The sequence below is a fragment of the Chiloscyllium plagiosum genome, unplaced genomic scaffold (genome assembly GCF_037043375.1).
Source record: "Chiloscyllium plagiosum isolate Xiang-an unplaced genomic scaffold, Cpla_swu_hap1 HiC_scaffold_17, whole genome shotgun sequence".
NCBI classification, from domain to species: Eukaryota; Metazoa; Chordata; class Chondrichthyes; order Orectolobiformes; family Hemiscylliidae; genus Chiloscyllium; species Chiloscyllium plagiosum.
The window spans coordinates 23,339,067-23,366,814 of record NW_028270155.1 but is presented as its reverse complement, the minus strand read 5'-3'; the positions used below and the strand labels follow the sequence as shown (position 1 = coordinate 23,366,814).

The window sequence follows — 27,748 nt, the reverse complement described above, 5'->3', positions numbered from 1 at the left end:
AAAGGTTACAGAGGTAATATATTGTAAATCAGTCCTAATGGATACTAAGTGTTCAATACAGCATTGGTCAGAATCTGAGATTATAAACAGTTGAGATTACTTTAGTCCCCCAAGCAACTGGCATTTTAACAGATTTGCCCAGTGAATCCATTAAATAACACAGTCAATGTGAAAAATCACACAACAGCAAGTTATAGTCCAGCAGGTTTATTTGAAAGCACTAGCTTTTGGACCGCCGCAACTTCATCCAGTAGTTGTGGAGTATAAGATCGTGATCACACAATTTGTGATCGTGATCATGATCTTAACCTCCATTATCACCTGATGAAGGATCGAAGCTCTGAAAGCTAGTGCTTCCAAAATGTTGGACTATAACCTGGTGATGTGTGATTTTTAACTTTATCCACTCCAATGCAACACCAGCTCCTCCAAACCATAGTCAATGTGCATAGTTAACAACGTTGGAGTTTAACAAAAGTATTCTTGTGAATGCAATGGCTGTTGTTTTCTGTCCTGTGATAAGGTGTTACCTTTGGAATATTGAACTGATTATGGTATTCACGTTTGTGTGTATAATTCCACCTTTTCAAAAAAATTATGATTTTGTTACAAGAGTAGAGAAAGTAATCTCACACATAGGAGTTTAAGGTGTTCATTGTTCATATTGCACAAGTTTCAATGCACTGTGCTACCAGCAATGTTAAGCTCTATTTTTTGTGGCATTTATTTTTGTTACAGTTTTCTTCATTCACATGGTCCTGAATACAAAAACCAAAAATGAAATTTCACACTTCAGATGTCCTATTAAATTCTAATGTTTATTGCAGGCTGCATTCAAATTCATCTCTAATACTAGGAATGTACAAGCATCAGTAGGAATAGTGAAGATGAAATATTTAAAATCACCTTATGCAGAATAATAATCTTCCTGTTTTAGTGAACAGAATGGAAAACATTCAAATAAAAAATCAAGCACGCCAAACCAGCTTTCAATGTACATTTCTGTTGATTAATATGTGAAGTCCAGAAAAGACAGGAGTATTATGATTTCTTTGAAGATAACGTTTACAAAATAGTCTTAAGCAGGTCTTGAGTGTTGGTTCTTCATCATTACCCTGTGAAAGCATAGGGCAGAATCTTCCAGGCATTGAATGACATGGGCATTGGTGAGAGAGTTGGGGAAATCGAAAGAGATCAGCAGTGAGGAGATTCACAATGTGGAGAGCAAAAGAAGCTCCATTTTCCACCCAAGTGTTGATCACTAAAATGAGATTTTTACTAGTGAGCAGTGAGAGGCTAATTTGTATGCATTAACACCTCATTATTAGTTAATTGTCATATTCCAAGAAGGACCAGGAGGCTGAAGTGTTTGACAGCAGGAGCTTTATTATGGAGATGTTTATTCTACAGGCATCAAGGTTAGGCTAAACTATTTCCAGCCCAAAATGAGCAAAAATATCTTCATTCCATCACATGACTGGCCTCTTAAAGTTACCATATTTATACAAACACACAACATTAATTCCTTTCTTATTTGCATGAAGTTGCCCATCTCCCACCTACTAGATAGAAACCAAATGGCAACAATTCCCACATTAAAGTCAGAGTGGTTATTTAGCAACTCCAGTTTGCCTTCAACTTGGACACTAGACACCAACATCTCAGGGGACTCCCCATGGGCAGCAATTACAAATATCCCCACCCTCCTCTACCCGCGTCTTTGAATGGTGCCATCTATCATATCAACCTCACCGCACCCGCACAGTTCATCACTGTTCTACTAAGAAAACGGTTGTGCACTTTTATGCTGCAGTTTGGAGTTCACAGATATCTTTCATTGGAATGCTGCTACAAGGACAATTGCTGCACAAGGACAAGCTAAGGGGATGTAATGCTCAATCCATGTGTTTATCCAGCATACACGGAGGCCATTGAACCTAGCTCTCCATTACAGTCAATAACCTATTCATGGAGGCTGACAGATACTCGCATGCCACAGGCAACCTAGTGCCAATGGTATTGGGGCAACTTTTGTATCACTTGCCCAAAGTCTCCAATAAACGTCCCACTACTCCTGCATCTGCTTAAGCAGTTGAATATATTTGCTAATTGCCGACACCATGGAGGTCTTCTCTTGCCTAGGGCTGAGTTGGTGCCTAGTTCCCAATAGTCCTCAGAGAGTCAGCAACCTGCAGTGTCTCTTCTTTGACCAGCTACAGAGATGTGACCAACAGTAGATGCGGCCAAATCTAATTTAGCAAAACTATCCACCATGGTGGCAGTATTTGAGCTGGTAAGGGTGCAGCAGGCAGCTTTGGTAATGCATCCTCTGAGGGATCTGTGGCTTCTTCCTTAGTGGTGGAGGAAGAGATGTGCTGTGGGGCTGGCCTTTTTGGTCACTGGAAATGTGCAGATTCCAATGGTACCTTGAGAGTCAGGAGAGAGAATGCATTGTGCACAAGGGGTGAAGACCATTCTTAACGCCAGTCATGAGACAGTAACACAGCAATGGACAATGTTTCTTACCTGATTGATGGGACTTAGATGTTTCAGCATTAGCCAATGAACAGTCATGGGCCTCACCAGCCAGACTTGGATCCTCTTTCATTGGGGGTGAGGAGCTAAATGTTGGGAGCCCCATAACTCACTTTGGTTCTTTCTGCCTATTGTAGACTCTTTTCCCCTGGAATGAGACAGAGGGAGGTATTGAATGAGATGAACGTGGCTGACACTACTGTTAGTGTTGGTGCATTTGAGGGGGAAAGGGAATGAGGTTTTCTGAGTTAGTACGTTGACAGCACAGATAGCATACAGGGTTAGTAATGTGGATGGATTGGATGATTGGGAGTGAGTGAAGGAACGTTTTGAATGCAGTTGTGAGAGACCATGAGCCATGTTGCGGAATGGGTAAAATATCAGAGATAGTATGATTGTTGTCTTTCCAGAGAGAAAATGGTGCACTTTCCCAGATTACTAATTGATTTACTGAATACTGCAGTAAGACCAGGGGAGTGGACTTCAACAAAGAAATAATTAATTAATTTTGAACATGAATTCAGCCAGTGTGGCCTCTTTGGGTTGAATGGTTATACATTTCTATGATCAAATCTACATTAATATAATTTATTGACCATAACTATACAAAAGGGATGTTGAAAAGAGACTCCTTCTGGAACCCTACAGACTTATGGTCCAATCCCAGTTGCTATAACATTAGTCCTAATACACATGCTCAGTAGCTATTCTTAAAGAGTACAGGTAAAAATAAATCTAGATTCAATATCTCTAAATCCCTCCTTAGCATTGAACATTTTATTCCCAGCTCCCATGTCCCTTTTTACTAAGGGTGTTAAATGTCTAACAACATTCCCAGAAATCTTGGAGGATATGTAGAACATAACCTTATCACTCTGGGGAGAATGGGATGGTAGTTTCTCACAACAGCTAGCTCCTGGGGATATAGCAGAGAAGGCCCAACTCAAGAAAGGACAGCCCAGAGCTTGAATGATCATAACCTGTTCTGGGAGGTGAGGAAATGATGATTTCATATGATTTCAAGAAAATTGCTCTTCCAGTAATGGCGGTAGTACATTTTCAGTTGCTTCAGTCAGAGGCATTTGTGGAGTAGAATTCCCAGCAAATCGAAAACTTTATCAGAACATAGCACCGAACCATCATCAATAAAATCAAATAAAATTCTGGATCAGGAGCAATAGGAAGTTCTCACATTTTAACTTGCTAGAATGATGAACTGTAACATCAGCCTTTTTTTAGACCATACATGTGAGAGAAAGAATGTGTTGTGTGAGAATGTCCTCAAATGTTGTCTGTATAGTTTAATTCTATTGTGTGATTGTTGAACTAAATGTTCCGTTGTTAGTAATCTAATTAATTCTCCTATTCTTGCTTGATTCTGATATGTTCTGATCTATTTGATGCTGGACTCTAAAGTATTTCTCAGTTATAGAAGTTCGAAAGTTTGGGCTTTTCCCTTTGAGAGTAGTTTTTCTACTGGTAGCTACCAATTGTTGGTTTATGTCACTAATAGGTGCAGTGGAATGAAAAGATAAATCGAATTCTTCCGCATTGTTTCCATTAAAAGAGTGTGATTCATCAAAAGAGACAGCAGAAACTTTATTATCATTGGTGTGATAGAGGAAAGGTGTACCAAGGTCCAGGATCTCATCATCCAGTAAATCATCTGCTTCTGTGGCCATATCATTCTCTTTCTCCTCCTAAAGGAGCAAGTTAAAGACTAGAACCATTTCCAGGAGCTGGTCACTATCACCCCTGGTGCATTTTGGTGCTCATTTCCTTTAGCCTTTCTTCAAAGGGAAGTGAAAAATCTGTAATACTTCACCTCCCTCACCTTCACCATTCCCATCCCTGTTCTCCTTCCAACTGGGCATCTTCAATGAGGTCTGACTCACTGGGTAACGAGTCAATTTGCTACAGCTGGCCCAAAGGGACGTAGGCATCTCTACTTAATAAAGAATCACGCTGGTTGGAAATGGCTTGCAAGGCATACATAAATTCTCTACCATTGAAGTGAAGATTAGCTTGTACCTGGCCTTGTGCCCTTACTGTGTTTCCTTCTGCACCTAAAAGTTTAATGGATGATGGTTGGAGAAATTGAAACTTTAACCAGAGCATGAAAAACGTGATGCCGTTTCTCCTGTACCCAATTAAACCATTAAAATTAGATCATTAAGCATGACCTCTGTAACCATCTTGAGAATCTATCACTTCTCCTAAGAAGAATATCTCCTGGTGCTCAGTAGTATCAATGTGCTGGATAATTACAGAGATTGAACAAGTCAAGATTTGAGGAGTAGTCAGCATAGTTTTGTGCATGGAGGATCATGCCTCACAAATTTGTTAGAGTTCTTTGATAAAGTCACCAGGATGATTGATGAGGGCAGGGCAGTAGACGTGGTCTATATAGATTTTACTCAGGTCTTTGATAAGGTTCCACATGGTAGGCTGCTCTGGAAGATTAGATCGCATGGATTCCAGGAGAGCTGGCAAATTGAATACACAATTGGCTTGATGGTAGGAAGCAGAGGGTAATAGTGGAAGGATGCTTGTTGGACTGGAGTCCTGTGGCAAGTGGAGTGCCTCAGGGGTTGGTGCTGGCACATTGCTGTTTGTTATGGTTTAGATGAGAATGTATAAGGTGTGATTAGTAAGTTTGCAGATGACAGTAAAATAGGTGGTATTGTGCCAGTGAAGAAAGTTATCAGAAATTGCAGCAGGACCTTGATCAGCTGGGGGAGTGGGCCGAGAAATGGCAAATGGAGTTTAATATAAATAAGTGTAAAGTCTTGCATTTTGGAAAGTCCAAGCAAGGTTGGAGTTTCATGGCGAATGGTATGAGTGTACAAGAACAGAAGGACCTTGGAGTTCAGGTGCACGATTCTCTGAAAGTGGAGTCACAGGTAGACAGGGCAATGAAGAAGGTTTTTGGCACACTGGCCTTCATCAGTCAGGGCGTTGAGTATAGAGAATGGGAAGTTGTGTTGTAGTTTTACAGGACGTTGGTGGGCTACATTTAAAGTACTGTATTCAGTTTTGGTCACCTTGCTATAGGAAGGATGTTATTAAACTGGAATATTCAGCCTCGGACCTTCGGGTGACCATCCTCCAAGGTGGACTTCGGGACAGGCAGCAGAGGAAAGTGGCCGAGCAGAGGCTGATAGCTAAGTTCGGTACCCATAGGGAGGGCCTCAACTGGGACCTTGGGTTCATGTCACATTACAGGTGATCACCATTGCACTACACACCCACACAGATATTCCTACACACACACTCTCACATACACACGGACACAGGTACACACAGACGCGCACACAGACACCCACACACACCCTTATAGACACACACACTCCCACACATGCACCCCCTCACAGACTTAAGACACTCTGCACTCACTACACACACACACACAGAAACACACATTTTCTCACACTCACAACCCCCACCCCAGACAGACACACACAGACAAAGACCCACATGCACACATATATTTTGTGTGGTGAATTTGTACTTGCAGAGTTACATTACACTTTGCTCAAAAACTGCATACATTTATGTAGAACTCTGAGCTCAAAAACTGCATGAATTTATGTAAAACTCTGTTATCTCACTTTTTAGACTAGATTAGAATCAATCTAAACATCAGGAGACAGAGAACCCAGGGGGCTAACACCTTCAACATAGGTAAAAACAATGACTGCAGATGCTGGAAACCAGATTCTGGATTAGTGGTGCTGGAAGAGCACAGCAGTTCAGGCAGCATCCTGAAGGGCTTTTGCCCGAAACGTCGATTTCGAAGCTCCTTGGATGCTGCCTGAACTGCTGTGCTCTTCCAGCACCACTAATCCAGAACCTTCAACATATTGTCTAGCTATCACCATTGTTAACAGCTAACCCGAGAATGCAACTTTAAAAAAAAGGGTTTTGTGATTTACACATGAAAGAAGTGAAACTATCACTGTATTCTAACAGATGATAGGCTTAACAGACAAACAATTTTTCAATGTATAATTTCAGTTACATCACACTGCAAATTTTTGCTATAAATTCTGTGTTACAATTGAACCCTCCACAATCACCTGATGAAGGAGCGTTGCTCCGAAAGCTAGTGTGCTTCCAATTAAACCTGTTGGACTATAACCTGGTGTTGTGTGATTTTTAACTATTAACAAAGTAGACTGAGTCACAGTCAATGGGCTGGTATCAGCAAAATTCTCAGTCCTCTTTGGAAAAATCCTGGATCTGCTTGTGAAGTTCAGCCTATCTGGTGGACTGCACTGTTTGTGACAATGTAAAGTCTTCTTTAGACAGCCAGAATTCTTATAGAGTTTCATCCTGGAGCCCACTAAAATGAATCCCGTATGAGAGCATCTTTCAAGAATCCATTTGGCAATTCTCTGTAAAGGAACCAATGTTTATTTTTAGTTCCTAGTTGTGCTCATTAAACATTTTCTATAATTAGGTTCTGTCTTAAACTGAAATAGGAATTGAAAGTTTTAATTGCATTACCTTTAGTTTTGGTTTCTCCTGTCATACCTTTTCTAGCGAGAATGGCATCAATGCTGATTGCATGCAACAATACTTTGACCCTAATCTTGGTCCAACTTTCTATCACGGCCTGCAGCAGTATAGTATTTGCCAAATAATCAGTGCTGATGTACCAGACACTCAGACTAGTCAGCGCACACCATATGGTCCATAGGTCCTGGTAAATGTCAGACTTTTCCCGTCATGAGTGTATTTGTCTTGAGGGCTATGATGAACATCATGCTTTGCTCCCTACCCTTTTCCTAGAATTGTGAGAGTTTCTTCTCTTGTACATCAGTCTCAGACTTATAGGCATTTACAGCACAGAAAGAGGCCATTAGGCCTATCGTGTTTATGCCAGTCAACAAAGATCTGACTATACTAATTTAATTCTCTAGATTTTGGACCATAGCTGTGTTATGAAGATGTGGGTAAACTATACCTTTTAAGAGAGTTAAAAGCTAGCAGTGACAGCCCTAAGTACTCTCAATAAGTCATAATGTAACAAACAGCTGATTGGCTGAATTTGAATCGTTTCCAGGCAACCAGCTACCCCAGTAGATGGAGCACATGTTACATTGCGTCTTATTGAGAACACTTGGTGCCTCCATCGCTAGCTTTTAACTCTCTTAAAAGTACAGTACACCCACATCTTCATAACAGCTGTGGTAATGTAAGTACCATTATCCTTTCCTGTAAAGATTTCTGATCGACTCACATTTACTCCACACTATTGCAGATTTGACCCTATTTCTGCTGAGTTTCTCTTTTACCTTTTCTCCCATTAGGGGGAGATTTCTAGGCTGGCATCATCATTAACTGACCAAAGTGTTCTGTTGCTGGGCTTCACATCAGACACTCCCTGCAGCTTAGCCTCCAGTGCTGTGGATCTGGGCACTAGAGCCAGTCTGTTATAAGATTAGTTCTACATTCAGGTGAGTGAACATTAACAGACTTTGTTAAAAGTAACCTTACAGAAAGAAAAGGCAGGAGAGGACTTCTTCTGGAACCCTACAAACTCAAACTCAAGTTCTACGTGATCTGACATGATAATATATACATGCTCCTATTCACATGCTTACATGCCATTCTTAAATCAGAAAGGTTTAGTTAACCCTTTATTCCACAAACACCTCCATTCAGTCTACAGGTATGATGTGAGATTCCCATCACTTCCTATTTTAATTCTTCACCTCACTCTTTAGAGGTGGAATTTGTAGCAGAGAGCGGCGGGAGCTGGGCGGAAGTAAGGTCGGAGCACAGAGGCTGTTGGGAAGGTTAGTGAGTTCTATGTAATTAGGTGTGTTCTAGGTCCTACACAGTAGGGCCTCCTCTAACCTAATTAAGAGTCCACAGACTCGCAGCAAAAAAAAGGGGGTTGAGAGAAGTGTCTGGTGAGAAATGTGCAAATCGTTGGCTCAAGAGTCTTCGGCAAAGAGGCTGAGTGAGGAGATTATGCCACAGTTGAAGAGGGTGCAGACAAGACTGCCAAGCTGATTTAATATGCTGCGTGCATGTTGTGGGAGGTCAGGGACACTGATGATGTCTCTGGCTCCCATAGCTGTGGAAAATGTGTACACATTCAGCTTCTGAAGAAGCGTGTTGCAGCACTGAAGAAAGAACTAGGTGATCTCAGGCTCATCCGAGAGAATGAGAATTTTCTGGACAGGACCTTCTGCGAGGTCATTACGCCAAGCATACCAGAAGAGAGAAGGGAGATGACGATGATTCAAGTACAAGAGACCCCAGGAGAAGTGCCTCTCGTGAACAAGTTGAATCTCTTGGAAACTGTCGAGACCGACGACACTGCCAGTCCAAGAGGCAGACAGATCTGCCAATTGAAAATTGGCGTAGAGGCACAGTCGAGGAGTCAGATATCATGCAGAGTCGTGGTAATAGGGGACTCCATAGTGAGAGGGATTAAATTAGATCAGATAAGATTCCCTACAGTGTGGAAACAGGCCCTTCGGCCCAACTAGTCCACACCGACCCTCCAAAGAGTAACCCACCCAGACCCATTTCCCTCGAACTAATACAATCTCTCTGACTATGGGCAATTTAGCATGGCCAATTCACCTAACCTGCTCATCTTTGGACTGTGGAAGGAAACCAGAGCACCCGGAGGAAACCCACGCAGACACATGGAGAACGTGCAAACTCCACACAGACAGTTGCCCAAGGCTGGAATCGAATCTGGGACCCTGGTGCTGCGAGGCAGCAGTGCTAACCACTGAGCTACTGTGCCGCCCCCAAGGGATTGAAAGGGACTTCTGTGACAACAGGTGGGATTTGAGGATGGTGTGCTGCCTTCCTGGTGCCCGGATCCAGGACGTCACCAACAGAGTGGAGGGAATCCTCAAGGTCGAAGGTGAAAAGCCAGAGGTGGTGGTGCATATCGGCATAAATGACATTGGGAAGAAGAGGAGGGACATTCTACAGCGGGACTTCAGAGAACTCGGAGAAAGGCTGAAAAGCAGGACTTCCAGGGTGGTTATCTCCAGTTTGCTTCCAGTTCCTTGGGCTGGAGAGGGCAGGAATAGGGAGATAATGGACTTTAATGTGTGGCTGAGGAACTGGTGCAGGAAGCAAGGATTTTAATTCGAGGATCACTGGGGTATGTTTTGCGATAAGGATAAATTATACATGAGGGACTGGTTGCACCTTAACTGGTGGGGGACCAGCATTCTGGCAGGCAGGTTTGCCACTGCAACACAGGTATGTTTAAACTAAGTAGTGGGGGGGAGGGGGCAAACTGGAAATTCAAAAAGGAAGTTAAAGGGAGAGTGAGAATAAGAGAAGTTAAGAAAGACAACAGAATCAATGGAGCAGAAATCTCAAGTAGGGATCATACAGTATGGTCAAGTGATATCGGGATTGATAGGAAGGGTGCGGGGAGTAACAAATTAAGAATATTATATGTGAATACATGAAGCAAAAGAAATAAGGTGGATGAACTTGAGGCTCAGTTGGAAATTGGCAGGTACGATGTTGTGGCAATAACTGAGACGTGGCTTCAAGTGGACAGGGCCTGGGAAATGAATATTCAAGGCTATACGTGCTATCGTAAGGACAAACTGACGGGCAAAGGGGGCCCTGTTGGTGAGAAATAATATTCAGTCCCTTGCAAGGGGGGACATAGAATCAGGAGACGTAGAGTCAGTATGGATAGAGCTGAGAAATTCTAAGGGGAGAAAGACCCTTTTGGGAGTTATCTACAGGCACCCAAACAATAGTCTGAATGTAGGGTGTAAGTTGAATAAGGAGTTAAAATTGGCCTGTTGCAAATGTATTACTACAGTTGTTATGGGAGATTTCAACATGGAGGTAGACTGGGAGAATCAGAATGGTACTGGACCCCAAGAAAGGGAGTTTGTGGAGTGCCTCGGAGATGGATTCTAAGAACAACTTGTGCTGGAGCCTACCAGGGAGAAGGCAATTCTGGATCTGGTGTTGTGCAACAAACCGGATTTGATTAGGGACCTCGAAGTAAAGGAGCCATTTGGAAGTGATGACAATAATATGATAAGTTTTAATCTGCAATATGAGAGGGAGAAGGGAGAATCGGAAGTGTCAGTATTGCAGTTGAACAAAGGGGACTATGGAGCTATGAGGGAGAAACTGGCCAAAGTTCAATGGTTCAATACCCTAGCAGAGATGGCAGTGGAACAACAATGGCAGGTATTTCTGGATAAAATGCAGAAGGTGCAGGATCAGCTCATTTCAAAGAGGAAGAAAGATCCTAAGGGGAGGCAGGGGCAGCCGTGGCTGACGAAGAAAGTTAAGGACTGTATAAAAAAGAAGTATAACATAGCAAAGATGAGTAGGAAGCCGGAGGACTGGGAAACTTTTAAAGAGCAACAGAGGATAACTAAAAAGGCAATATGTGTAGAAAAAAATGAGGTACGAAGGCAAACTGGCCAAAAATATAAAGGAGGATAGTAAAAGCTTTTTTTAGGTATGTGAAAAGAAAAAAAATGGTTAAGACTAAAATTGGGCCCTTGAAGACAGAAACAGGGGAATTTATTATGGGGAACAAGGAAATGGTAGAAGATTTGAATAGGTACTTTGGATCTGTCTTCACTAGGGAAGACACAAGTAATCTCCTAGATAGCGGCTGAAGGACCTAGGGTAATGGATGAACTAAAGGGAATTTATATTAGGCAGGAAATGGTGTTGGAGAGACTGTTAGGTCTGAAGGCTGATAAGTCCCAGGTACCTGATGGTCTGCATCCCAGGGTACTGAAGGAGGTGGCTCTAGAAATCATGGACGCATTGGTGATCATTTTCCAATGTTCTATCGATTCAGGATCAGTTCCTGCGGACTGGAGGGTGAATAATGTTGTCCCACTTTTCAAGAAGGGAAGGAGAGAGAAAACAGGGAATTATAGACCGGTTAGCCTGATGTCAGTGGTGGGAAAGATGCTGGAGTCAATTATAAAAGATGAAATTACGACTCATTTGGATAGCAGTAATAGGATAGGTCAGAGTCAGCATGGATTTACGAAGGGGAAATCGTGCTTGACTAATCTTCTGAAATTTTTTGAGGATGTAGCTATGAAAATTGATAAGGGAGAGCCAGTGGATGTAGTATACCTGGACTTTCAGAAAGCCTTTGATAAAGTCCCACAAGGAGATTAGTGAACAAAAGTAGGGCACATGGTATTGGGGCAAAGTACTGACTTGGATTGAAAATTGGCTGATTCACAGGAAGCAAAGAGTAGTGATAAACGGGTCCCTTTCAGAATGGCAGGCGGTGACCAGTGGGGTACCACAAGGTTTGATGCTGGGACTGCAGCTGTTTACAATACACATCAATGATATAGATGAAGACATTAACAGTAATATTAGCAAATTTGCTGATGACACAAAGCTGGGTGGCAGGGTGAAATGTGAGGAGGATGTTATGAGAATACAGGGTGACTTGGACAGTCTGGGTGAGTGGACGGATGCATGGCAGATGCAGTTTAATGTGGATAAGTGTGTGGTTATCCACTTTGGTGGCAAGAACAGGAAGGCAGTTTACTATCTAAATGGAGTCAAGTTAGGTAAAGGGGAAGTACAACATGATCTAGGTGTTCTTGTACATCAGTCAATGAAAGCAAGCATGCAAGTATAGCAGGCAGTGAAGAAAGCTAATGGCATGCTGCTTTTCATAACAAGAGGAATTGAGTATAGGAGCAAAGAGGTCCTTCTGCAGCTATGCAGGGCCCTGGTGAGACCGTACCTGGAGTATTGTGTGCAGATTTGGTCTCCAAATTTGAGGAAGGACATTCTGGCTATTGAGGGAGTGCAGCATAGGTTCACAAGGTCAGTTCCCAGAAAGGTAGGACTATCTTATGTTGAAAGATTGGAGTGACTGGGCTTGTATACGCTGGAGTTTAGAAGGCTGAGAGGGGATCTGATTGAGACGTATAAGACTATTAAAGGATTGGACACTCTGGAGGCAGGAAGCATGTTTCTGCTGATGGGTGAGTCCCGAACCAGAGGACACAGTTTAAAAATAAGGGGTAAGCCACTTAGAACAGAGTTGAGGAAAAACTTCTTCACCCAGAGAGTGGTGGGTGTATGGAATGCTCTGCCCCCAGAAGGAAGTGGAGGTCAAGTCTCTGGATACTTTCAAGAAAGCGATGGATAGAGCTCTTAAAGATAGTGGAACCAAGGGATGTGGGGATAAGGCAGGAACAGGATACTGATTGTGGATGATCAGTCATGATCATAATGAATGGTGGTGCTGGTTCAAAGGGCTGAATGGCCTACTCCTGCACCTGTTGTCCATTGTCTATTGTCTATTGAATTCTTTACCACAGACAGCTGTCGAGGTTAGGTTAGTAAGTATATCCGAAGCCGAGATAAACAGATTTTTAATCTGTAAGGGAATCAAGGATTATGAGGAAAGGGCAGAAAAGTGGATTATCAGATCTTTCATGATCTCAATAAACGATGAGTAGGCACAATGGGCTGAATGGCCTAATTTTACTCTTACGGTTAACGGTTGTACAGACCCAATGCCTTGTGCCATCATCTCTTTTTTTTGTAATACAGTCACAATCGTCTTCTGTTCCATTAAAGACCTCCCCTTTTGTTCTCTCCTATCCTTTTCTGTTTCTCAGTCTCTGTACTCTATAAAAACTTAGACATCTAACCTTTTACAGTTTTACTGATCCTTCCAATGAAAGGTCATTAATCTGAAACCTCAGAGGGTTATTTGGATCGTAACTGGGATTGATAATGCAGACTGTGGTTCATAATTTCCCTGCACCTTTCAAAGTGGTGCAAGCAGTATTCAAGCATCATGCTGCTTGTGAATTGTAATGATTGCAGTGTGCTTTTCAGCATACAATGAGAGGCTTTACACCTCAACAAGGAGCCAAATAAGTAAGACAGCACTTAAAACTATCCTGCACTGCTTAAAGCCACTGCTTAAACTCATAACAGGAAAGATGTGCTCCAGCTGCAAGAATTGTTGATACATTAAAGATGAGAGGAATGATGCAACACAAAGCATTCCCCAGTCGTTTCAGATGTTATTCTGGAAGATTTAGTTTCAAACATGGACAGGGGGGGGACATGGTTCTCTTTCTTCACTGATACAAGAAGTCATGAGCAGGTGGGATCAGCAGTTCGACCCCTTTGATCTGGATGTTGTGTTATGATCCCCAAAGAGGCCAATAATCTTTTTAAGAAGTAATTAAGTTTTTAGCAAACGACTGAAGAGATTAGATAAGATTTCCAGTTGTCAGACTTTTAATGTAAGGAATGTACCAAAAACATCCTTTAGTAGAGAAATTATACTCTGAACTACAGAAAAAAATCTATCATTTATCTTTTATAATATTCAAAAGTCCTCCCCTATGTTTATACTTTATCTGTCCCGTAGGTGAACATTTCAATTTCCAGGAACCGGTCCGAAGCCATTCTCTGCTCCCAGTGGCTGACTTCTTTTATTTCATCTCCAGATGGATAGTGGTCAGGTCAATGATCCTACTGATAACATCACTTGTCTCACACATTGCTCTAATTGCCACACTCATTTCACTTGCCCAACAATAATTCTGTCAACCGGGCTTCAAATTTCAAATACATGCCCTTGCTTCACCCTCATATACACAGTGTTGCTGTTAGCCTCACATTCACAGACTACAGCTTGCACAGAACTGCCAACTGTGTCACCACACAAACATATTGCATGACAGCCCACTGTCACTTCCCTTTCTTTTGCATGTTAAAGTGAGCCCCAATAGTCAGCAACAGTTAACAGTGGAGGGGGGGAGGTCATGGGGAGCAGTTCAACAGTACGTTCAGGCATTGCTGCATTCACTGACTCCCATGGGAGAGAGGGTACTGGGAATAATTGAAGTATCTATCACGCCTATCACATTTCCGACGCCCCTCCCCCAAGTCCCTCCTCCCTATCTTTTATCTTAGCCTGCTGGACCAACTTTCCTCATTCCTGAAGAAGGGCTAATGCCCGAAACGTCGATTCTCCTGTTCCCTAGATGCTGCCTGACCTGCTGCGCTTTTCCAGCAACACATTTCCATAATTGAAGTATGGTTAAGTTCTATTATTCACAGGAAGGGTCACTTTCTTTTAAACATTGCTGAATTCACAACTGATTTTATAATTGGATGAAATGCATAAGTTCCAACTATTAAAAAGATTTGATACAAACAGGAAACCAAAGAAAATGAAATACAATAAAAAAACAATATTTTAATGCATATATAAACAAAAGATGCCAGCATGCCAAATGAGCATAGAGCTGATCTTCTGTTAGAGTGAGAGACATGACTGGTGATGGTTTAACCTGAATGTCACCACACCTCACATGAGGGAGAGATTGAGAAAAAGCGTCCTTTATGGTAACCTTAGCCAGTGCAGGAATTAAACCCACATAGTTGGTATCAACCTGTAATGCAAACCAGCCACCCAGCTAACTGAATTAACTGACCAGGAAAAAGTGAAGAGTGTAGTTGCTGGAGATCAGAGTCAAAAAGTGTGGTGCTGGAAAAGCACAGTCGGTCAGGCAGCATCTGAGGAGCAGGAGAGTTGACGTTTGAGTTTGAGCTCTTCATCAGGAAGAGCTTAGGCTCAAAACGTCAACTCTCCTGCTCCTCGGATGTTGCCTGACCAACTGTGCTTTCTCAGCACCACATTTTTTGAATCTGAACTAACTGACCCCCTGACCCAACTAGTAAAATAGCATAACAAGAAGCATTTCTCATGTGTCACACTTTCTCCTATTATAAGGATGTCCAACAGAGTGTGATGATAATAATAATGAACACTTGTGTGAGTATTCTAACAGCCATCATAACAGATGACACCCACACAGTGCACACTTTCCCGTTCAGGAATTACAATACAGTATATCATGGATACTTGCCACTTAGTATTTTTTAAATGAATTTTGATACTTTTTCACGCTTGGCTTTTTCTCCAATGTTTCTTTCTTTGATTCTAAAAATCACAGAAAAGGAAACACTGATCCAGCAGTGGGTGAAGTGTTGTACCTAATATTTTGCAAATGCACAAATGATGGAACTTTACGATATCTATCAGTAAGGCTACGGATACCATTAGGGCTGAAACCATCAAGATATAGACAAACTATAGTTAGTACAATGAAGGAAAATGTAAAGGAGCTGCATGTAGGTTTTCAACATCTTGCTGCCTAATGCACCTTTTCAAATTCCAATTCATTCTTATTGAGTCATTTGTTTTACTACCCAAGCTGCATGGGCTGCTTTTTTTCCCTACTTTTCTCAACCTAACCCTGCCATTGTGTCTTTATCTTTTCAGATGCCCAAGAACTGCCATCTGGTCAGTCTTAGATACACGAGAGAGAGAGAGAGAGAGCAGAAAGAAAGAAGTAGTTGGTCTGACAGGATACCAGTAGTGCACATATTGGTACCGCATTGTGTAGGATGACATTTTGATCTGATTTATTATTGTCACATAAACCAAGATACAGTGAAAAGTATTGCTTTGCATGCTATCCAGACAAATCATACCTTACATAAATATATCAGGGTAACAGGATAGAATGCAGAACATAGTGTTACAGCTACAGAGAAGATGCAGAGAAAGATCAACTCTAATACATGAGGGGTCCATTCATAAGTCTGATAGCAGCAGGGAAGAAGCTGATGGTTTCAGACTTTTGTATCTTCTGCCTGAAGGAAGAGGGTGGAAGCGAATTTAACAGAACAGGAGGGCTTTTTGATGATGTTGGCTGCTTTCCCAAGACAGTGGAAAGTATAGACAGAGTCATGGAAGGAAGGCTGCCTGCAAGTGTTGAATTCCCATGAATGGCCTACAGCCAGTTAAAGCGAAGGAAGCATCTCATAGCTCTCAGAGGTCCTCAGAGAGACATATCACACACGGGTTCTCACAAGAGAACTCAAATGAGGTCTTTGATGAGGTGGCACAGAGAAAAGGGCCATAGGCCTACAGAAGTGCATAGCGCATCGGTAGTCCTGTTGTAACTGCTAAACAGCATGGACATCCAGCACAGGGCTTTGCATAACGTTTGCAGCTCATCCATTTGAATGGAAATGGTGTTCAAACCCTCTCTATGATGGATAGTGAGGCCAAAAATGGTATCAGGTTAATCTAATTGCTGACTGATGTCACGATCTGCCAACTCTGCATAACGTCCAGCTACGCTTGTAATGCCTGCACTAATCCCCACCATTAAGTTGATGATCAACCAATGGGCAGAAGTGGCTGAGGCATCATTTTCTTGTAAACTGGCAACAATATCAGGCAGCATCCGAGGAGCAGGCGAATCAAGGTTTCGGGCATAAGCCCTTCATCAGCCCTTCATTGAGCTTATGCCGTCGATCCTCCTGCTGCTCGGATGCTGCCTGACCTGCTGTGCTTTTCCAGCACCACACTCGAGACTCTGATCTCCAGCATTTGCAGTCCTCACTTTCTCCTGGCAACAATATCACAAAACTACTGACCCAACAAAGCCAAATCTTGTGACCATTAAGTTGTTTCTCTCTCCACAGATCCTGCTAAGTATTTCTAGCATTTTTAATTTTTGTTATTATTCTACTTCTAATGCCTGGCTGAAAGTTGCTTATCCTGTCTTCATAAAAAAATGCATTTAGGAAAAAAAAATCACGAAAAATGCCTTCAAACGGGAAAGGATAAATTGAATTAAAATAATTATGAAAATGTTGAAAACCTACATGCAGCCTTTACATTTTCCTTCATTGTACTAACTATTGTGTGTCTTGATGAACGCAGTAAGTTGTAGCCTATAGTTGTGGCCTGACTTGTTGTCTATATAATTGATTGCATTTATCTCTGAGTGTTGAAGATTAATTGTCTGCTCTATGATCACTCTGCCAACAAGCATAGGTGCAAAATCTCATGATGCTTAGAAATCATTCCTGAAAAATTACATTTGATAAATGTGTCACAAGCTGACATTTTTTTTCTAAACTGGTGAGGAATTTTCAATGAATTGCATCCTATTCATTTGCACATTATTCATCAGATGTCAGGAATGCCATAGATCATACAACTGTAAGCAGACAGCTAAGCAAAGCAATATTCTATTCTGCTTCCTGCCATTTCTGAAATGCTTTGATCAACCTTTAGTACAGGTTCTTTCTGGTGAGAGGATTAACCATGTTTTATTCTGTTTATCCAAACCCTGTATGCCTAAGAGAGCACATAGAATTGTCCTGGATGTGTACTTTAATATTTACCTGCTCTGTGAATATAAGTGCTCACTTCAAAAGGTGGTGAGAGGCTCAATTTCTGCTGAGATTGTGAGAATAGCTTCTAAATGGGATGAACTTTGCCAGCTGCGGATTGGCTTTCAGATAGCGTGTTGATAATGGGTTTAGAGTAGAAAATCTGGCCTCACTATTTTTTTGTGCATCAAATGAAAACATTTATGCCCCTTAACTGTACTTCAAAATAATTTTCTATCTATATATAAAAGAGACCTTAAAATGTAAATTGGTGGCATTCAGAAAAAAAAAGATGCATCTGTTTATCAGCTTTAAACTATTTCAAAAGTATATATTTTTTGCTCATTTAAAATATAAAAGATATGATGTGCAGCTTGGGAGAGGACAACAAAAAGCAATCTACTAAGTTTGCATGGGTGATCACAAAGACAGATGTGGATTATCATTTCTGACGTGAACCCATTAAGAGGGTAATGAAGACAAAAGCTTACCTGCCAAAAAGCTGAAGTGTAACCTTGATCTAGAGCTTTCTGCTCTGTCACTATGAAATTCATTATATTCTGAAATATCATTAATAAATAATGTGCCAATTCAGTTGTATATTCCAATTATTTGTCAGCATTTGGTAGATGCAAAACACTTTGGTAAATGAGAAAGAACACAGAACGATGACTTAATGGCATTGCGTTGAATATCATGCCCTAAGCTACTTGTCCAAAGCTAAGCAAGCCACTATGTTTTCAAACTGAATCGTTTGGTCTCACCTACTGTGTTTGAAGATTGGGCCTCAATAAAAATCAGTGAGGAAAAGGAAAAGACCAATGTGGATAAGATATTTAAAACTCAATCTTAAAAACAAAGGACTGGGGAAATTTCTTGAAACTACCTCAGCTTCACTGGAAGATGAACAAAAACCCCTTGCTTATGACTTGTAGTGGTATGATGTTAAACCTCGGCTATTCTTCCCCTTATCAATGGGAAGTGCCTTATATTTCCACATCCAAGCAACTATTTTCAAAATCAGAGGCAAAGTACAAGTTCAATTCTCAGACTGTGATTGACACCAATCGCAGACAAATGTACAGACTAGGGTGGGAGAATAGGGCATTAAAGCTCCTCTTTACTGACAAAAATGCAGGAGAGGAATTTGTTAAAGTGGATCAGGTGAATTGCCTACTGGCCTCTATACTTTATGTCTTGCCAAACGGACACTATCAAAGACAGCAGGGTGCCTCTCATCAACATGCAGACTGAATTCAAAGGATTTCATTCAGACCAGACTATCGATTTAACTTTGGTCAAAGCGGAGAAAGATTTTGTAATCTGCCTGCCAGAAGCTGATCGATTATTGGGACAAAAGGCTCCTCAAGGAATTGGTAAACTTTTCTTGTACTCAGCCTCCTCACCTCCTTCCCAAACTTGTAACTTCTTTGAAACTGATCAAGTTCCACCCCACACCACCCAAGACCCAACTATGATGAACCTGCAAACCTTTCAAAGCTCCCATTCCCATCACTTTGTCCAATTTCCCAACCATTTTAGCCCACCATTCAAGCCCACCCACCTCCACTGTGTGGCATCACATTATAGTATTGTAATTTTGTAGGTACACTGGAAAGTTAATGCTTGAGAAACCTTAATGGAGCTGCATTTTTGTCACAATCCAAAAGATGCTTGTCTGGAATAGCAGATAATCCATCAAAATAAATATATTTGCTTGTTATCAGCCTATTGATAAGTCGACTTTATTACACTGAGCAAACTAGGAAGTAATTGATGTGGATGTTCAGAAGAAATCTGCTGCTGTAATATCTGGATTTTTTTTAAAAATCTGAATATTTTTCTCTACTTACTCCTGCTCCTACCTGGACTTAATCTGGGGGTGTCAGGTAATCTCCAGGACTATGCCAAAGAATGTTAGCAATGAACACTTCCAGTCTGCTCAATTACCAGGGGAAATAACAGTTCGTTACTTGATAACCCCATTGACTCACCAGAAGAAATTTAATGCTTCGTCTTTATCTCAGTTCAGGTTCTCAGGATCAGTGGAGTTGGCATTACCCTCTTGTCATTAGCTTGAAGCTGTCCTGCTTTTGATTGGAAATGGTTGGCAATGTTTCAATGATAAAATAGTCTATTTTGTTTTTCATGCATTGTAGCACCACAGAGCAGTTTTTTTTTCTTAAATTGTTTTGGCACAGACATGTGAACAGATGTTGCACAGACGTTTGTGAAATTTCTGGAAGACTTCCATATGCAAACTAAGGCTGATGTCCTTCTTGACAGCAATTATCCTCACAATAAGAGAAAATTTCTGTTCTATTTATTTTGAAGTAAAGGTATTCTTTTTCATCAGTCAGGTGCCTAACATGTTAAAACCATCTTTGCCAAGCATAATCTGCAAAGGAATCCGTACAAGGAAGGTATCTGTACAGGCTGAGGAACTCTGCACTACAGAAAACAGGACACTTCACTGAGCTAAGATAGGTAACATAAGCCAAGATATAGAGGGCCTACTGATGAGAGTAGGTAGAATAACCAGGTGGAGCCTCCCAGCTGTTAAGAAGGCTCAGAAGTTGAGTGGGAAGTATGCCAGCCTCTTGTGACAGGTTCCCTTTTCAGATGTGATCAATGAGGCAGGTTGATTGGTGAGTCATCAACAACACCCTAGAGGGTGCGAGCCAATCTGGCCTACATATTAAATTGTGAATTCTGCCACAAAAGGCTTAACCCCATCGGGCTCCTATTATCAGGCAAATCTTGCTGCAACCATTTCTCTTTAACCTAATCTTACTTTTGCGTGACTCCACCCTCTCCCTAAGAAATATTTTAAGATGCTGTTTAGTTTCAAAGCCAAAGTGGAAACTTTATTTGTAACAAGAAGTGCAGGAGGGGTGAAATGTTGTTCCTAGACGTATTGTGTATGGAGTGGTAAAATCTAATCTGGCAACTAAAATACTTCAATGCAGCAGGTTTCTGATGTGACAATACTATGGCTGTAAAAGGTGTATTTTGTCCTAGAATCCATAGAATCCCTACACTGTGGAAACAGGCTTTTTGGCCCAACAAATCCACACCGACCCTTTGCAGATTATCCCACCCAAACCCATTCCCCATTACTCTACATTTATCCCTGACTAAAGCACCTAATCTATACATCCCTAAACATTATGGGCAATTTAGCATGGCCAATTCCCCTAACCTGCATATTTTTGGATTGTGGGAGGAAACCCACGCAGACACAGGAAGAATGCTTAAACTCCACACTGACAATCACCCGAGGCTGGAATCAAACTGGGTCCCTGGCACTGTGAGGCAGCAGTGCTAACCACTGAGCCACAAAAGTTGAGACAGAAGTATGAGCAGTCTACTTAAAGCCAATAAAGTAAACAGCTTGTGAGGCCTTGGTTTTTGTTTTTTTAAATGTTGTAACAATAGAAGCAGCCTGAATGGGTGGGATCAAGCTCCCACTGAACCAGGATTTTTAAGTTTTAGCATTCTGCAATTGTTGAGGGCTTGAAGCTAGATGTAGACGTTTTTATCCTTCTCTCTGTTACAGCTTAAAGCTGGAGTTCTACTCCTACTGCTAGAATTGTATATGAAAATCTATTTTATTGAATTTGCCTTTGCCTACGGTGTGTTTATGGGAAGTTACAATATTGGAACAGTTAATTTGTAGTATATATGACATACATAATATACTATTTTGTTAAGCATTTCAATAGAGTTACAGTTAAGCCAATTCTTTTATTTTTAATTTGTCTATATTTTAACTGTAGTGCAAAAATAATGCATGTTTTATTTAAAGTCATGTAGTTTTGCTAATTAATTTGCATCTACGCATTATTTTAAATAAAATGTTTAGGTTTAGGCAATCTTCTTATCAAATTTTGAGAGGGTTTGATCTGGTCCATGACACTGGTCATGATTGTGATATCTAGCAGTTGTAGAAGAGAATGTGTCTGTCCCTTTGAAGATATAATCAGATACCAATCACTATAGCCTCCATGGAAGTGCAAATTCTCTCAGTATAGGCAGAAAAAATGTGGGACATAATTAAAGTCAATGAACAGTGCACAGCTCAGAGAGAGAAGGAAGGAATAAAATACATCCAGCAATGGTGGGGTGGGGAATGATCATTGTCAACAGGTAAGATAGAAAAATGAGTAAACAGGAATACAGAAGCTATAATTAAAAAGACATTCATTTGTGTAATGCCTTCCTCCATCTCTGGACAAACCAAAACCCTTTGCAAACAAAAAATAATAATTTTGTAGTCACTATGTTGTAGTAAAATATGGACATGGTACAAAGGAAAGCTTTGTGATGGTGACCAGACAATTTGATTCTTAAAAAGTGCAATGTGAGGACAGAATGAAAAATAGAAGCTAATTAAGGGTTAGGCCTTGACCGGGATACTATGCAGTATTTTCCAACTCTTCTTTGAAATAGTGACACGGGATCATTTATGTCCTGCCTAAGAAAGCAAAAGGGCCCTTTGTTTAATGTCTTATCTCAAAGACAGTGCCCCTGGTAATGCAATACTCCCTCAATTCTGTCATGTAATGTAAACCTAGATTGCTGGGCTTAAGTCTCTAGAATGGGACTCAAATCTTAAATCATGGCAGCACTTTCCACATGAACCAATATAATGTGAAAGGTGCATAGTTCATGTGTTGCATTTGACACCATCAGATCAGTAACATACCAGGTAATTCTATTTCACTCTGTTACACTGAGGAAATCAAGCTACAAACTGTTCTGCTACAAAATACTGCACTGTCTTCAATCAAGTCCTTTACTGGGTGTACAAAACCAAAATGTTCAACAAGATAATACTTCACCATAATAAAATAAAACTATGTGATTCAAACAGTGCCTGACTGTAGTGAAAATACATTGGCTGTGAAGTTAATCCATTTTACAGTCTTCAGTGTAGGAACCATTGTACTCAGCAACTGCAATAAATATCTACCAAGGACAGCAGTAATGTCTTTCATGTATGTATGCTCCTGGAAACTGTGCCTTAGATAAGGGTTAATCCTAATTACTTTACATACTGCACTCAAAGTACTTAATTCATTGTAAAGCATTTTGGGATGCCTGGTGGACATGAATGGCACTATATTAATGTAAATATTTCTTTCCTGGCAACATGAGGAAAAAACAATAAAGCTAAATACTGACAGTTCAGTTCCATCTAGTGGTCATTTGCAGAACATTGACTTTTACCCATTTCCCCTTCCCAAACAAACAGCAAAAACCAATCATAAATCATTAAGGTGTGCTCCCAGAAAAAGGGTTGGGGTTTGCACATCAGATTTGATGTTAAAATTCTGAATTAGAATCTATCAAAGAAGCCACTTAAATCCTCTGATTCATCTCCCATTGAAATGTGTGAGCTATAATGATTGAGCTGACAAGAAACCATCAGATTTTGTAACCGTCTTGGTGCGGGATTGGACTAACTGGCTTCATAGTTAAACCTTGCCTAGTATAGTGCAAGAGAGTTCAACCTTGTGAGACTCCAAAATTAAATTACACAACTAAACATCTGTATCATTTCAATTTTCTCCCAGAATGTCAATAGGCCTTTACCATTGTGAAGAGTGTTCACGCAAGATGTACAATATGCTCAGAATCCATTAACATATTCCCAAAGGAGATACTGTTGCAAGGTACTGATTTGAATCAAAAAACATTACGTTTTACTTCCATTAAGAGGAGCTCTTTTTAAACTGATTGGCACCATAAAATAGGAAAAGGTCTTAGCTTCAGCTACCCTGGCAACACAACTATCCTGGAGTTTTTGATATCTAGTTCATTCTCTCCAACTTTGATCATTGAGAGAACCTGAACATTTTTATGATCTGTATGAATGCATCAGCTTTGAGATTTTCTGAAGGCAAAAGAACCTGCTGTTCTCTATGAAATCCTTTGCTGAATCCTGAACAGTTAAGATAAATTCTAATAAATAGCCTGTTGGAGAAATGTGTAAAGTGTTATGCCCAACTGCAGGTGAGATTCCCTAATTGTTACAGGACATGCTGAATTCTTCTCAAGTGAGGAGAGAGGAACTGGCTCCCCTTTTTGTATCACCTGCCTCCTTTCTTGATTGCAAAATGGTTAATTTAAAAGAAAATCCCTTCCCTTGTGGCTACCTTTCTCCCAAACATCAATAAACTTATGTTTAAAAGCGGCCAGTTTAGATAGGCTTTTTTGAGTTAACAAGTGTGATATTACTATTATTTATTACTAAATGCTAAAAGAACACATATAAACAGATTATAAATAAGAGTTGACTCCAGCTGAAGAAAGATTAGGAAACAGATATGCTCACAGACAGAGCAGCTGATGCAGTAGAGCATGTTTCATGAGTCTTACTTTTGCAGATTGCTTAAGATTCTATATTTCTCATTCCTTTCGTATGTGATTGAATTACAGCATTCAGGATGAAACAAAGTCCTTACGTTGTACTGTTTCCCTTTTGTTTAGTCACTAAATAGTTGGCATCTTGCAGTCAGAGTGAGGGATAATCTTCACCTAGAATGCAAGAGTGAATAGAGGGTCATTCTTTGACAATGAACTTCACAGTACGTTGACCCCCGAACCCAAGCTGGTATACAGAGGAATGTTCAGTTCCACTACCAGACGTCAGTAGAGCTGAAGATGACTGTTTAACCCTTGGTCTTATGCATTCATCAAACAGAAAAATACAAAATTTATCTGCTGATTGAGATGCAATCCATTAGGTGTGCTCTACAGATGAACAGGGGACTGCCAGCTACTTGTTATCTTTATAGTCACAAGCAATCATGGCCCTGACTACATGAAGTTTCTTTGACAATGTTACATATTACATCATATTGGTGTTCTGTTGCCAACCAGCTACTAAATCTACACCTGCAGTTATTTTGTCTGTTTGGTAGTCATCTTCAGCTTTGGATTTGAAAGGTAAAAACACCCACAAAACACTTGTGAATTCTAATTCATCTTCATAACAATAGTTTATATTCTATAGTGAGTTTTAAGAGACTGCATCTATTATTACAGAAAACTATGATTGCCCTGTACTCTTACAACAAACTTATGCTAGATGAAAAATAATGAGTTGTTTGAAAGAAAGGACAAATTTACAGGGTTGACAATTAGACATCGGGTTTTTGAGAGACCAAAGATATTTTTGATATGGAACCAATGGACAAAAACAGAACCTTCATGAAACCTGATATAAACTTCAATAAACCCACTTCACAAAATTATGATCAGTGCATTGAACTTTGAAAACACATCGTTCTAGCCAATAATACTATTGAAAAATAGTTTCACAGCCAGATGAAGCTGCTGCATAATGTTTGAATGCTGATTTTGAATATTTGGGCTGCGTTAAGATATAAAGGGACAGCTGCAGCAGTTCTTGAGTTATTGGCATCTGTAGCAGCAACTCCTGTAGTGCTGCCAAGTCATGATCTTGCAGAGTGCTGATAGCATACTTCATTGCACTATTGATGGGGTGGGGGGCGGGGGTGAATTCTAATAGCAAGTCAACCCTTCTCATCTAGCCTGCTGAGCTTCACGCTGTTGGAATACGTTATGTGTATCTCTGATCAAAGGGAGAAATCTAAATTTTGACTTGAGTTTATATCCAGGGAGGAATAATTCACTGGAGATTCCTGATTTGATGGTGCCCTTCACTGACAGAAAATTTATTGGAATTCACCAGTGCATGTCTAGAGTTTAATATATGTTGTCATATTTATGAATGCCATTTAAGCTATGCCAATGCTGAAGTCTCTATAATTAATTTTTATTTCTGGATTGTTGGGTTTTCTTCTCTCAAGTGTTACTGAATTAATAAGTTGTAATATTATTAGAACACTCTTTGACCTTAATTCAGCACTTTTGATTCCCTTAGATTACTGGATGCATTGGTTTCTTAAGTGGGGTATCTCCCTTTCTGGACAATATACCAGCTATGTTTTCTCTTGCAGCTATGTCAGAGATTCTTTTGCCTGAGAAATTGGTGTGATGTTGGAAACTTAGACAGTTCAAATTGCAGATCAAAACTACCCTGCCCAATGATGTTGGCCTATTGCTTGTTTACTGTATTGAGCCTTAGGTCTTTCAATCTTGAGAGGCCAACGGCTCAGAAAAAGACCATTTGGCCCATAGAGTCTGTACAAGTCAAAAAGAACCATCTAACTATTCCAATACAAAACAAAGAAATGCAGATGTTGAAAATTTGAAACAAATCTATTCTAATCCCACTTGCTCCATAGCTTTGTATGCTTTGGCATCGAAATGCTTCTTAAATGCTTCTTATGAGGGGTCTGCCTCTACCACTCTTCCAGGCAGTGAGGTTTTCATTCCCACACACTTTGGATGAAAAAGAAGTTCCTCACAACCACTCCATACCTCCTGCCTCTTACGTTAAATCTATGCCCCCTGCTCATTGATCCCTCCATCAAAGTGATTGTCTCAAAAAACCAAAAGAACTGCAGATGTTGGAAATCAGGAACAAAAACAGAAATTGCTGAAAAAAGGTCTGAACAATTTCTATTCACCACCGCCCTCCTCCCTGTGGCTGAGCTAATCCTCACTCTGAACTATTTCTCTTTTAACTCCTCTCACTTGCTTCAGGTCAGACGGGTGGCCAGGGTACCGGCATGGGCCACAGTTATATTGGCCTCGAACATCGAACATTCCCTTATTCCACTCCTACTCCAGCCTTGACCCACAATTCCTTCTCCAGTATCAATGACATCATCAGTGCTGCTTCTCTCTCATCTGGAATTGGAAAAGTTTATTGATTTCCTTTCCAATTTCCACCCCATCTCACCCTGACTGATCCATATCCGACAACTCCCTTCCCTTCCTTGACATGTGTTTCCATTTCTGGGGATAGGCTAGCTGCCAAGGCCCACTACAAACCTAACAACTCCCACTGTTACCTTGACTATACATCCTCACACCTTGCTTCCTGTAAAGACTGTACACCATTCTTCCAGTTCCTCTGTCTCGGTCACATCGATTCTGATGATGCCAACTTCGACCAGGGAAGCTCCAAAATGTCCACCTTCGTCCAGAATCGAGGATTTTTCAGCATCATGTTGAACAGGGCCCTCAGCTGGGTCTGACCCATGGCCCGCACTTCAGCCCTCATCTCCTTTCTTCTCTCCCCAGTCAGCCTTCTACAGGAACCATTCCCTCTGGGACACTCTGGTCCACTCCTCCTTCACTTCCAACATATTCCAACACCCCCACAGTGTTTCTCCTGCAATCACATGAGGTGTAATACTTGCCTATTTACATCCTCTGTCCTCACCATCCAAGGCCCCAAACTCAGCTTGCAAGTGAAGAAGTGATTTATCTGCACTTCAAGGATGTTGCCAGGGTTAGAGGATTTGTGCTATAGGGAGAGGTTGAATAGGCTGTTTTTGCTGGAGCATTGGAGGCTGAGAGGTGACCTTATAGAGGTTTATAAATCATGAGGGGCATGGATAAGATAAAGTCTTTTCCCTGGGTTAGGGGAGTCTAGAACTAGAGTCCAGCGTGAGAGGGGAAAGATATAAAAGAAATCTAAGGAGCAACCTTTTCACGCAGAGGATGGTATACGTATGGAATGAGCTGCCAGAGGAAGTGGTGGAGGCTGGTACAATTGCAACATTTAAAAGGCATCTGGATGGGTATATGAATAGGAAGGGTTTGGAAGGATATGGACCGGGTGCTGGCAGGTGGGATTAGATTAGGTTGGGATATCTGGTCAGCATGGATGAGTTGAACCGAAGGGTCTGTTTCCATGCTGTACATCTCTCTGACTCTATGTCTCAGTCAATCTAGTCTACTATATTCGCTGCTCACAATATGGTCTCAACTACTTTGGGAAAACAAACCACAGACTGAGTGACTGCATTGCAGAATACCTACGTTTTGTCACAAAAATGACCCTGAGCTTCCTGTTGCCTGCCACTTCAAC

The 27,748-nt window shown here is 41.0% G+C and overlaps 1 pseudogene; it reads left to right on the top strand.

Moving 5' to 3' along the window:
- The window catches only part of LOC148147290 (uncharacterized), a 47,788-nt pseudogene that overhangs the window by 9,660 nt on the left and 10,380 nt on the right, over positions 1 to 27,748 (top strand).